Source organism: Diceros bicornis, chromosome 26 (genome assembly GCF_020826845.1).
Source record: "Diceros bicornis minor isolate mBicDic1 chromosome 26, mDicBic1.mat.cur, whole genome shotgun sequence".
NCBI lineage: Eukaryota > Metazoa > Chordata > Mammalia > Perissodactyla > Rhinocerotidae > Diceros > Diceros bicornis.
This window is the reverse complement of record NC_080765.1, coordinates 45,627,332-45,639,035: the sequence shown is the minus strand read 5'-3', so window position 1 is coordinate 45,639,035 and position 11,704 is coordinate 45,627,332. Positions and strand designations below refer to the sequence as shown.

At 53.0% G+C, this 11,704-nt stretch overlaps 1 long non-coding RNA gene across 2 annotated transcripts; it reads left to right on the top strand.

Moving 5' to 3' along the window:
* Window positions 1-10: 10 nt before the first annotated feature.
* On the top strand, window positions 11-11,378 carry LOC131422755 (uncharacterized). Of its 2 annotated transcripts, none has more exons than XR_009224140.1 (5): window positions 11-713; window positions 6,889-7,095; window positions 8,483-8,545; window positions 9,248-9,397; window positions 11,034-11,378. It is a non-coding gene; the product is annotated as an uncharacterized LOC131422755 (long non-coding RNA). The 2 variants fall into 2 exon arrangements; XR_009224141.1 differs by having other exon boundaries at window positions 6,956-7,095; window positions 11,034-11,376.
* The last annotated feature ends 326 nt before the right edge of the window (window positions 11,379-11,704 follow it).

The following is an 11,704-nucleotide window of genomic DNA, read 5'->3' as shown; positions in this document are numbered from 1 at the left end:
CCTGAGCAGCGCTGCACGTCAGCACGACCAACTAAGCGCGTCAGCACGCAGCCGCGCGCATCGCAGGGCCCGCCGGGAACCGTAGTACGCCCCGTGGTCTTGTGCGCAGGCGCCGAGGCTACACCGGGAAGTGTAGTTTCTTAAGGAGGGAAGGAGGTTCAACTTCGTTGACGAAGAACTACAAGTCCCGTCGGCCAGTGCGAGGAAGGGCTGGGTAGTGGACCAGAGTAGACAACGTATTCCGGAGGGTTTCCGCTGGGGGGAGAGGACACAGAGCCTCGCGCCACATCGAGTGACGCCAGAGCGCACATGAGCCTCCCGCCTTCGACCCAAACCATTCTGGGAGTTGTAGTTCTAGCGTGGCACGGAACCCGTATGTAGCTGCGGCCACCACCCCCCCCTTACCCCGGGGCGCGGCCGCCATTTTGTCTTCCCATGTTGGGAGGCGATGGCCCGCGAACAGGGGAGCTACTGCTTCCGTGTGACCGCGGGCCTCCACGGGGCGAGCCCGCGGCCGCGCCGCCCTCGGCCTTCCGCACCCGGAGAAGGCCCCTCAGACCCCAGCCAGCGGGCACCCCCGGAACCTCAGATCCCAGCTTCAGGCCCAGGGCCTGAGGCAAAGGCCGAGCCAGCCTGCCGTGGTGGTTGCAGCTTCCACGCGGACGGTGCTGACCGGGCGGCTGCCCTGGGGGATAATTTTCTATGACCTCCGGGTAAGGCGGCCCGGCAGCGACGCGATTTCCTCCTGCAGAATCTGGGACGTGTTACCCGTGGCGGGAGGAATACATTACAAACACCCTTGAATTTTTCACTCCCCCTGCAGAATGTCCCCTGTTAGTGTTTTTAAGTGCGTTTTGTGGAGCCCGAGAACCAGCCTGTCTCCCTGAGAGCAGAGCTGGAAGAAGCTGGGCTGCTCAGGCCCGAGTCTTGGCCTGATGCCCCCCCTGGCCGGCCGACGTGGACTGGCTCAGCCGCCTGTGTCTGGAGGGCGCGCACTGTCCACAGGACCCCGCACACGGGGGACACGTGGCGATCTGTGGTCCGTGTGAGGTTGAGGGGCTGTATTTGATATGACAAAGTTTTCTTCACCTGCCCGCGGGAGGATGAACTCACTTCAGGGGCTAGAAGCGGGGACCCGCCGTTCTGTGGAGGAGCAGAAACTTGAGCCTGCACTGCCCAGGGGATGGTTCCCGTCTTGCCTCCGTGAACTGGGGCACCTTTGGGTACCCCTTCCAGGAGCTGGACGCACCTCTGGAGACTCTTATGGCAAAGCCTCGGTCTTTCTGGGCCGGACCTGCTATTTCTGAGGGTCAGGGTGTGGGGTGCTGGTTTCTTAAAACCCACCGCCACCACTGAGGCCTCTTCCTGTAACCTAATTCCCACTGATATTCTTCCCTATGTCTACTGAATATTTTGTGCTAAATTCTGTAGGTGAGTCAGCGCATTTAATGCTCGCGGCAACTCCGTGGGGTAGGTGTTATTCTCCTTTTTCTATGGGGAGAACAATGAATTTCCTCACATTGCCACAGCAGCTTTCAAAATCAGGAAAGTAGCATTGAAACAGTACTGTGATCTACAGACCCTTTTGAGATGTCATCAGTTCTGATAATATCCTTTATAGGAAAAGAAAATTCAAAATCATGCGTTGCATTCTTATCATGTCTTTTTTAGACTCAATCTAGAACAGTTCCTAATTCTTTGTAATTCATGACATTGCCATTTCTGAAGGTTACAGGCCATTTATTTTGTACAGTGTCCCTCAATTTGGGTTTATCTGATGTTTCGTCGTGTTTAGATTCAGGTTATTCACTTTTGGCAGGAAGACCATGGAGGTGATGCTGTGTTCTCTGTGCATATTGTGAAGAGATGTATGCTGCCCAATAGTTCCGTTTCTACCAAGTTGACTTTGGTAAAGATGGGGTCGACCAGGTTTCTCTGTTGTAAAATTTCTAGTCTACCCTTAATAGTTAAAAAAAGGATCTAGGGGCCGGCCCGGTGGCGCAAGAGGTTGGGTGCGCGCGCTCCGCTGCGGCGGCCCGGGGTTCACTGGTTCGGATCCCGGGCGCGCACTGACACACTGCTTTGGCAAGCCATGCTGTGGCGGCGTCCCATATAAAGTGGAGGAAGATGGGCACAGATGTTAGCCCAGGGCCGTCTTCCTCGGCAAAAAAAGAGGAGGATTGGCGGATGTTAACACAGGGCTGATCTCCTCACAAAAAAAAAAAAAAAAAAAAAAAGGATCTAGTGGGCGGGCCCCGTGGCTTAGCGGTTAAGTGCCCAGGCTCTGATGCTGGCGGCCCGGGTTCGGATTCCGGGTTGTGCACCGACGCACTGCTTCTCCGGCCATGCTGAGGCTGTGTCCCACATACAGCAACTAGAAGGATGTGCAGCTATGACATACAACTATCTACTGGTGCTTTGGGGGGAAAAAAATAAATAAAATTATTAAAAAAAAAAAAGGATCTAGAGCAAATGTATTTAGAAACCAAGATCTGGGTAGTGGGTAGACTTATAGTCACTGTAACATCATTACTTATAGGCCTTCTTGGACGATAGAGCTGGGAAATGGATGAGATATATACATCCATGAGTTATATCTCCAATTCGAATCTAAGGGTACAGGGTTCATTCTATCCTTTCCCCTCTCTTTATTTGTAACGCCATCCTCCAACCATGAGGAACTTGGCTTCCATTTCCTCAGTATATTCATTTATGTGCTCCATCCTAGAATTCCAAAAAGTAGCTTCAGAATTGTTCATCCATGCATCTGCAAAAAAGAAAAAAGCCTACCTGTTATAGGTCAATATTTGTTTAGAGGTTTTTGTCTTTAGCCTGAGGGCATATGCTCTAAATGCTATATTCAAAAGTTGCTTGAGGTAGTTGGTTTTATTTTTTTCTCACCCTTGAGTGTGTTTATGTTATTTGTGTTATGTTATGTGTGTTATTCATTTGAAATATGCTTTGGTTCATTTGTTTGTGTTTGTGTTAAACTTTAGGATTTTTTTCCTCCCATCCTTGAGATTTTAGTTACTTTTTTCAAATATGTGAAACAGTTACAGGATTCCAAAAGGCAGGTCTGTAAGAGAAGGTGTATTCAGAGCGGTGTCTACCCCTCCGCTCCCTCTCTCCTCTCTGTGCGACTCCTGCCCTCTACCTTCTGGTATCAGCCTCACCCTCTCTGCTTTTTCTTCCGAGGTGTCTTGTTGCTCAAGGGAGGAGGCAAATGTACATTTTCTTAATTGCCCTCCTTTTTTCACACAGGAGCACACTATAATCACTCTTTCCCACTTTCCTTTTCTCACTTCGCTACGTATCCTGGAAATCGCTCCACAGCAGCGCACAGAGATGTGTCCGTGGACTTGTATTCAGCCACTCTTTTATGTGTGAGCGTCTAAGTTGTTTCTCATATTTTGTAATTACAAACCATGCTGCTGTGAGTAACCTAGAGCATGTGTATTTTCATATTGTTGGGGGTGTATCTTCAAGGTAAACTCCTAGAAGTGGGATTGCTGGGGCAAAAGGTAAAGACACGTAGTCCTGCTAGTAATGGCAGGCTCCTCTCAGTAAGACTTACACCAATTTGCATTCCCACTAGCAAAATGTGAGAGGACCTGCTTTCCCAGCCTTGCCAACAGAGTGGGTTGCTATACTTTTCAGTTTTTGCTAACCTGCTGAGTTATGGCGAGCAATGTTATTTCAGTGTAGTATTTTGTAATGAAATGTACTTAACATAAATTTACCATTTTAACTATTTTTAAGTGTACAGTGGCATTAAGTACATTCACAGTGTTGTGCAGCCATCACCACTATCCAATTCCAGAACTTTTTCATCCCCCAAACTGAAACTCTGTACCCATTAAACAGTAATTCCTCATTCTCCCCTCTCTACAGTCCCTGGTAACATCTATTCTGTTATCAGTCTCTATGATGTTGCCTGTTCGACATACTTCATATGAATGGAATCATGCAATATTTGTCCTTTCATGTCTGGCATATTGCACTTAGCATAATGTTTTAAAGGTTTAATCCATGTTGTAGCATGTATCCGAATTTTGTTCTTTTTCATGGCTGAATAATATTCCATTGAATGTATATACCAGTTTTGCTTATCCACTCATCAATTGATGGACATTTGAGTTCTTCCCACATTGTGGCTATTGTGAATAGTGATGCTGTGAACGTTGGTGTACAGGTTTTGTGTGGATGTATGTTTTCATTTCTCTTGGGTGTATACCTGTGAGTGGAATGCTAGGTCATATGGTAATTCTATGTGTAACTTTCTGAGAAACTACAGACTGCTGTTCACAGGGGCTGCACCATTTCACGTCCCCCCAGCAGTGTGAGAGGGTTCCAGTTCTCCACATCCTCCCCAACACTTGTCGTTGTCTGTCTTTTTGATTGTAGCTACCTTAGTGGGTGTGAAGTGGGATCTCGTTGTGGTTTTGATCTGCATTTTGCTCATGACACTGAGCCTCTTGTCTTGTGCTTAATGTGCATTTGTGGATCTTCTTTGGAAAAACGTCCATTCAAATCCTTTGTCCATTTTTTAATTGGGTTTGTTTGTTGTTGTGTTGTAAGAGTTCTTTGAACATTCTGGATATTAATTCCTTATCAGCTATATGATTTCTGACTATTTTCTCCCATTCTGTGGGTTGTTTCTTCACTTTTCTGATAGTATTTTTTCATGCACAAAGTTTTAATTTTAATGAAGTCTGGTTAATCTCAGTGTAGTTTTAATTTGCATTTCACCTCTCATGAGAGAGGTTGAGTGTAAGCTATATTTTTCCCTTATAGAAGTTTACAATCTGGTTAAACTAAGCAAGGGTATAAAACCATACATTCTGAATGGTATATGCCAGGTTTTGATTCTCCATCTGCAAAGTGGAGCAGTTAGACGTGTGTAACAATTAGGAAATTATGCTTGGCATTAATAGGAAACCACGAACACCTGTCCCACTGGATGCCTTAGTCTTAGGGCTCCTCCTCCAGAGAGCACATCATGGTCACTCTTGGAGGCGGTACCAGCGGCTTGTGGAGAGTTGTCTGGTGGCTCTATGTTGGAGGAGGTCATGGAGAAGAGGTGACTGCCGCTTGACCGAGAACTGGACCTGGGCAGTCAGAGGCTCCTCACCCCTCCCCTGTGCTTGGAATGTATGCTGTCCCCGCCGTTCCCACAGTGGGAGCCGTCTTCAAGGACGCAGCCTTGAGAGAGCAATGTGCTGCTGAGACCCTCTGGACGCTGTGCGTGACTGAACCGCGTTAAGGCCTCTATATAAACTCCCAAGATTTGGCGGGCGGTGTGGAGATCTGCTCGTCTTGTGGCCGCTCAAGACAAGCCTCATAAGTCAGTTCCCCTGCTTGTGAAACTGCCATCTGCCCATCTGGAGCGCTCTGCCTCTTTCCTCGGTCTTTCCTTGCCCTGTGTGCACAGGGGCTGGTTTTGGGACCAGCACTCCAGCAGATACCTTCCTCCCGAAGGTGCTCCTGTCAGTCCCCTCCGGATCAGTAGCACCATCATCCAAGCCAGAAAGCCGGCAGCACCCTCACCCTCAGCTTCTGCATCCGGTTAGCCCTGGAGTCTTACCAGCTGGGCCTCCAAGCCCCTCCCTCACGCTGCGCTCTGTCCTCCCAGCCACTGCTGCTGCCCACACCCGGGCCTGGACTCCAGTAACAGCCTCCTCTCCAGGCTCCTGGCCTCTGGGCTTCCCCTCCAGTCTTCAGGGGGCCTCTAGAATGATTTTCAAAATTTCCTTTGAAACATTTTTGTATCCTACAGTGTAGTGGGTTGAATAGTGGCCCCCTAAAACTTCATGTCACCCAGAACCTCAGATTGTGAGCTTATTTGGAATAAAGGGCTTTGCAGATGTAATTAGGTAAGGATCTCCAAATGAAATCATCGTGAATTTAGAGTGGGTCCTAAGTCCAACGACTGGTGTCCTTAGAAGAAGAGGAGACACAGAGACACGAGGGAAAAGGCCACGGGAAGATGGAGGCAGAGATGAGAGAGATGCGGCCACAGCCAAGGAATGGCCGGAGCCGCAGTGGGAGGGCTTGCTGGAGGGGCTGCAGAGCGCCGTGTGGGCTGACGGTCCACCACAGACATTCATGCAAGCAGAGTGTTGACACAGCTTCATAATAGGAAAAACTGGGAAAAACCTAAATGTCCATCTACAGGATATTAGTTAAATAAACTGCAACAACCGTGCATTCAGAGAGGAACTCGTACTCTCCTGGTTCTCAAGGCACACGTGTCAGGCAGGCTGCATTCTCAACAAAGGTGGGGAAGTAGGTAGATGCAGGGATACAGCGATGGCAGATGGGGAATGGGGTGGGTGGGGGGCGATGGTGAGGTTGATCGGAATGTGTCAGGGGCCCTGGACCCTCCTGGCCCTCCCCCTGCAGGACCTGTCCCCAGGAGGCCTCACGCCCCCTCCTGCCAGCCCTCCCCAGGATGCCCCTCAGTCACTGCCCTCCCAGGCCCAAGTGTCACCTCCTCCAAGAAGTCTCCCAGGACTGAAGGTTCCCGGATCTGAGCTCCCAGGGGAAGGGTCTTCTGCCAAAAGTGATGGCTCCAAGGATTATAGTGATTACGGGGTGGGGGCTGCAGACTGTGGACCAGGGATTGGACACAGGGCTGGACCTGAAGCTGTGTTTACACAGCGAGCTCAGGGTCCTCTTCCAATGGCTCAGAATTATGGAGTCTTTGGCCCCACTGTCTGGCACCTGCAGGCACTGCCCCTCTGTCTGGGGCTTTCCCTTCCTTCCTTCTCTACAGCCACATGGGAACCTGCCCAGGTGCTAGTCCTCTTCCTCTGTCCCTCACCTCAGGTGGAGTCCTTAGACATCTCACAAACTGGGTACATTTTAACTACTTTTATTTCCGAGCAGGTGAAAAAGGAATAAAATTCAGTTAAAAGACCCGTGATAATCTCAGAAAACTGTCACGTGGTTTCAGGGAAACTACTGCTCTTCTAATAAGCCATTGTAGGCACACAGAAGGGAGGACCCGGAAACACCACTCCCAAGTCCATTTCCCGTTCTGATCCCGCCAGAGCCTGAGGGACCAGGGAGGAGAGAGCCTGCCTCCTTTGCTAGGTGAGTGGCAGGGGGACCAGGGTGGGACAGCTGCTCCACCAAGATGTGGGGGTCTCACAGGTGGTCCGTTATCAGGGATGGGGCAGCCTGCTTAGCCTCAGAGAACGAACGGGGTCTCTGCGGGGACAAGGTTGAGGCTGGAGAGGGGTCCTCAGCCAAGGGAGGCCTAGGTGGAGCAGGGAAAAGTTTTGCATGACGGAATCCTAGAAGGGGCAACAGGGGACAAGGTGAGGGCCAGGGTCAACCAGGATATCCAGGCCTTAGAACGTGTGCCTTTGAATTGGCTGAGGGGAGGAGGGGAGGTTGGGCAGGGAGTGTCAGCGGGTCCAGGGCTTAGCTGCTCCTTCCTCTGCACCCAGTGAACCTTGGGGTAGCCCAGCCCCCACCCTACTGTCACCTGCTGGATGACCAGCTCCCTCAGGTCGGCTCCAGGCTTGTCCCACGGCAGGTTCTCAGGACCCATGAGTCCTGCTGGGAGCAGTGAGGTGAGGGAGGGGTGTCAGGACTCTGAGCAGCCAGACGAAATTGCCTGATGGATAGGGCAGGGGGAGCAGGGGGCTGCTGGTGGGCATCCCCAGATGTCCCAAGGAACAGAGGAGAGGGACCCAGGGGCCAAGCCTGGGGCTGTGAGGTATGGAGGGCAGCAGGAGGGGCTGAGGAGATGGACAGGAGGAGGGGCAGAGGGGAGGGGCTGGGCTGGCAGCCACAGGAGCTCCCTCAGAGGACAGTCTCCTGAGGTGGGTCAGGAGACAGGAAGCCATGACGGCTGACCCCAGGGGAAGTGGTCACCATCCATAGGCTGGAAGGGGCCCTGGGAGGAGTCCAGCCAGAGCTGTAGCCTGAAAGGGGTGAGGACAGGGGCAGGACAGTTACTGGGCAAGTGGGGCAGGGCAGGGCAGGCTGACTGCCCTCCTCTGGGCTCCAGCCTTCTGCAGGGGCCTCCCCTCTGGGCTGGGGCAGAGCAAGGATGTGGGGCAGATAGAGAGCAGCCTGTGGAATGGTCCCTGGTGTGTTCTGGCCTGAGGGCAGCGAGGGGGACTGTGGCTGGGGAAGGTGGTCTTGGCAGGGCTGGGGAGCCCGGGAGGTAATGGGCCCCCAGCCCAGAGTTTCGAGGGGGATGTGAGCTCTTCCCCAGGCCTGCTGAGGGGACTCTGGAGCCCGAGGCTGATTGCGGGCCTGGGGCCTCCACAGCCCCCCAGGGAGAACGGGCCTGGGCAGCCATGGAGGGTCTGGGACAATCAGCACTCCGGTCTCTTGTCCAGGTAAAGCCCTCCAGGTGGGGTCCCTGTGAGGCTGGGACCTGGCCTTGGCCTTTGGGGAAGGTATCCTGGGGGCCCCGGGGGAATCAATGTGTGTGGGAAGGAAGATAACGGTGTCCTCCCCACAGGGGTGAGTTCGTCACCTTGAGAAGATGACGGCAGGAGAGATGCCCAGAGTCTGCTTCACCGTGGTGAGAAACAAGAGTTCCCCCTCACAGTCAGCCAGGCCTGGCCCCGCCCAGCCACCAGCTCCTGGGACAGGAACAGGACCCTGGTCATTTCCCTCGCTGACCCGGTGCACCCAGGACGACTGAAGGCCCCAGGGGGCTAAGGGGGGCCCACTGCTTCCGCCTGGGCTGAGACCCCAATGTACCTGGGATGGGGTGCACCTAGCTATGGTCCAGGAGTTCTCAGGGGACCTGAGGGACCCCTCAACTCCCATCCCCTGCAGGGGTCCCAGGCCTGGCCAGAGCCATGCTGGGAGAGTCAGAGGGACCCCAACTACAGAGCCTGGAGGCCCCTCTGCAGCACCCGGCTCACCCTGTGAGCACTGCCACCGGCCAGTCCCGCAGTAGGTGCCTCCCCATGACCACCTGCTTCCTCCTGCCAGCCTGGGGGGTGGAGGGGGCCATCCCCACGACCTGTGGGGAGGCAGGGCTCCAAGGGAGCAGGGGACCATGCTGAGGCCACCAGCTGGTCAGTGCATCTACCTTACAGCCTCTTCTTCCCACTGAGCTTGGTGGACGGGGCCATCTCTAGGGTCCCTGTCTTTTCTCTGGTTCCTGACCCCCGTCAGCCTGGGACCCTGAGCCCCACAGTCCGCTCACCATCTCTGTCCTATGCGGTTGGCCTAGGTCACTGAGGTCACCCCACCCCATTCTTCTCCCATATAGGATGGTGAAATACCTGTACAAGTGGTGCTCACAGGGCCCGCGGCATTAGTGGTGGCTGGGGGCCTCATTCTGTGCAAGCTGCCCCCAGTCTTCGCTGCATTTGTGATCATTGGCTTCTGCACCGGGGTCACCATCTACTTCTTGAATAAGGTCAGCGCAAGCCTGGGATTAGCAGCTGGGGAGGTCCTGGGCTGGCTGGGGGCGGGGAGGTGGGGGGTGCTCGTGAGTAAGAGGGAGCCGGGGAATGGTTTGGGGAAGGTGGGGTTCAGGTCGGGAGAGGGTAGTGGGGCCCCTCCCAGCTGGCCACCCTCACCCTCCTCCCGTCATCAGCTCTGGGCCCTCCTGACCCCTCGTCTCTCGCAGAGGAAATGAACAGGAACCATAAACTATTGACAGGAATCCTCTCCCAGACCCCGGCGGACAGGGGAGGCCCCACCTTCCTGGGGACAGGAATCTCATGAGACAACATGCTATACACGTTTGACATTTTGGGTGTGAACAGTCAACTTTTGTGCAAAAAAAATTCATTGAACACACATTTATTTAGTGCCTCCTGTGTGCCTGACTCATTTCCAGAACCTGGCTGTGAATCCCAGGATTCTGGGTCCTTTGAGACCCAGCTCCAGTGCCGCCAGCCCTGGGCCCTCCCTGCCCCGACTGGCTCCCACCTGGCCCTTCCCCAGGGCTGCCAGGCCTGAGCCATCTCCAGACCCCGGGGTGCTCTGCTGTGGCCCCCTCGCCCTCAGGGCTGGAAAGGGAAGGACAGCTCTGTTCCTTCCCCTCCCCCTGAGGGCACACAGCAGCACTTTCACACCAGACGTGCGGGATCCCCACACCACGCATTTGTCCAGTGCTCTCTGCACACCGACTGGGTTCCTCTGAGTTCATTCAATTTGGACACTGAGAGGAGTTATCGCAGACCCCACAGGTTAAGGGCTCAGTCCCACCAGACTGCCCCCACTTCAGATGAGAATTGCGACAGTGGATCCCCAAGTTACCCACAAACTTCTGTCAACTTGGCTACAGATCAGTGGTTCCCATGACCCCTTCCTTGGGTTTCATAATTTGCTAGAAGGGCTCACAGACCCCAGGAAAACAGTTTACTTACTAGGTTACTGGTTTATTGTGAAGGATACAACTCAGGAACAGCTAGCAGGGAGAGAGGCACAGGGAAGGTGTGGGGGAGGGAGGGGAGCCCCTGCCCTCTCTGGGAGCCCCACCCTCCCAACAGCTCCTGTGTCCACCAACCCTGATGCTCTCTGAATCCCGGTGTTCAAGGACTTTTATGGAGGCTTCATCACGTAGGCATGATCCATCATCAACTCAATCGCCATCCCCTCTCCCCTCCCCGGAGGATGGGCTGAAAGTTCCAAGTTTCTAATCAAGTCTTGATCTTTCTGGTGACCAGCCCCCACCCAGATGCCCACTCAGAGTCACCTGATTAGAACAAAAACACTCCTGTCACCCAGGAAATTCCAAGGGATTTAGGTCCTGCTCTGTGTCAAGTCTGGGGGCAAAGACCAAATATTAGAACAAAAGATGCTCCCTGCCCCCCATGGCTCAGGAATTTACAGGGGTTTTAGGAGCTCTGTGTGAGGAACCACAGGCCGAGACCAACATATATTTCTTCTTATTTCACAGTGAAATGAAGAATGAATGGGTACAATCTTCCCTGGGCTAGAAGAAGAGAAAAAAAACTTGAAATAATCTTTGCTAACTGTAACTGTGCATAGTCAGCATGATCACTGTTGTTTAAAACTAACCAGGTCTTTCTGTCCCTCCTCAGTACATGAATAAGAAAGGAAGTCAAGGTCCAGACTTCAAGAAGGAAAAAGAGATTTAGCCTCACAGGCCAAATGCTGGCTGAAGATGGAAACTAACCAGAAAAGTCCTGATGGTTATGGAAAAAGGAGATTCAATCTTCGAGATCAAACACAATCTGAAGACACCAGCTGGCAAGGCCACGTGCTCCCCTTCCCCTACCTGAAACCCCAGATAAAAACCCCTACGTTTTTCACTTCAAGGAGGTGGATTTGAGTTTTAACTCCCATCTCCTCGTCTGCTGCCTTTCAATGATAAACCTCTTTCCTTGCCACAAGCCTGGCATTTGGTTATTTGCCCTCATGTGCAGCATGTAAAAGAACCTGTGTTTGTGTTCCATAACAACAGGGCCTCATACCCCTGTGCCCCCTCAGCCTGGAAAACCAGCCGCTAGCCTGGTAACCAGGTGGGGTCTGTGAGGTTGCCTTTACCTGAAAGGGGGTGGTAGGACCTCCAGGAGGGATGATGCCACCATCACCTTCACCTGGTGACCTCTTTTCCAGCCTTCATGGCCTCCGTCATTTTCAGTTTATAAGACCATCCAATGACCCCACTCACACACGCACACACACATTGGCCTCAGGGTAAAACCCAGCCCCTCCAGGTGCAGACACAGCAACTCCAGCAGGTCTCTCT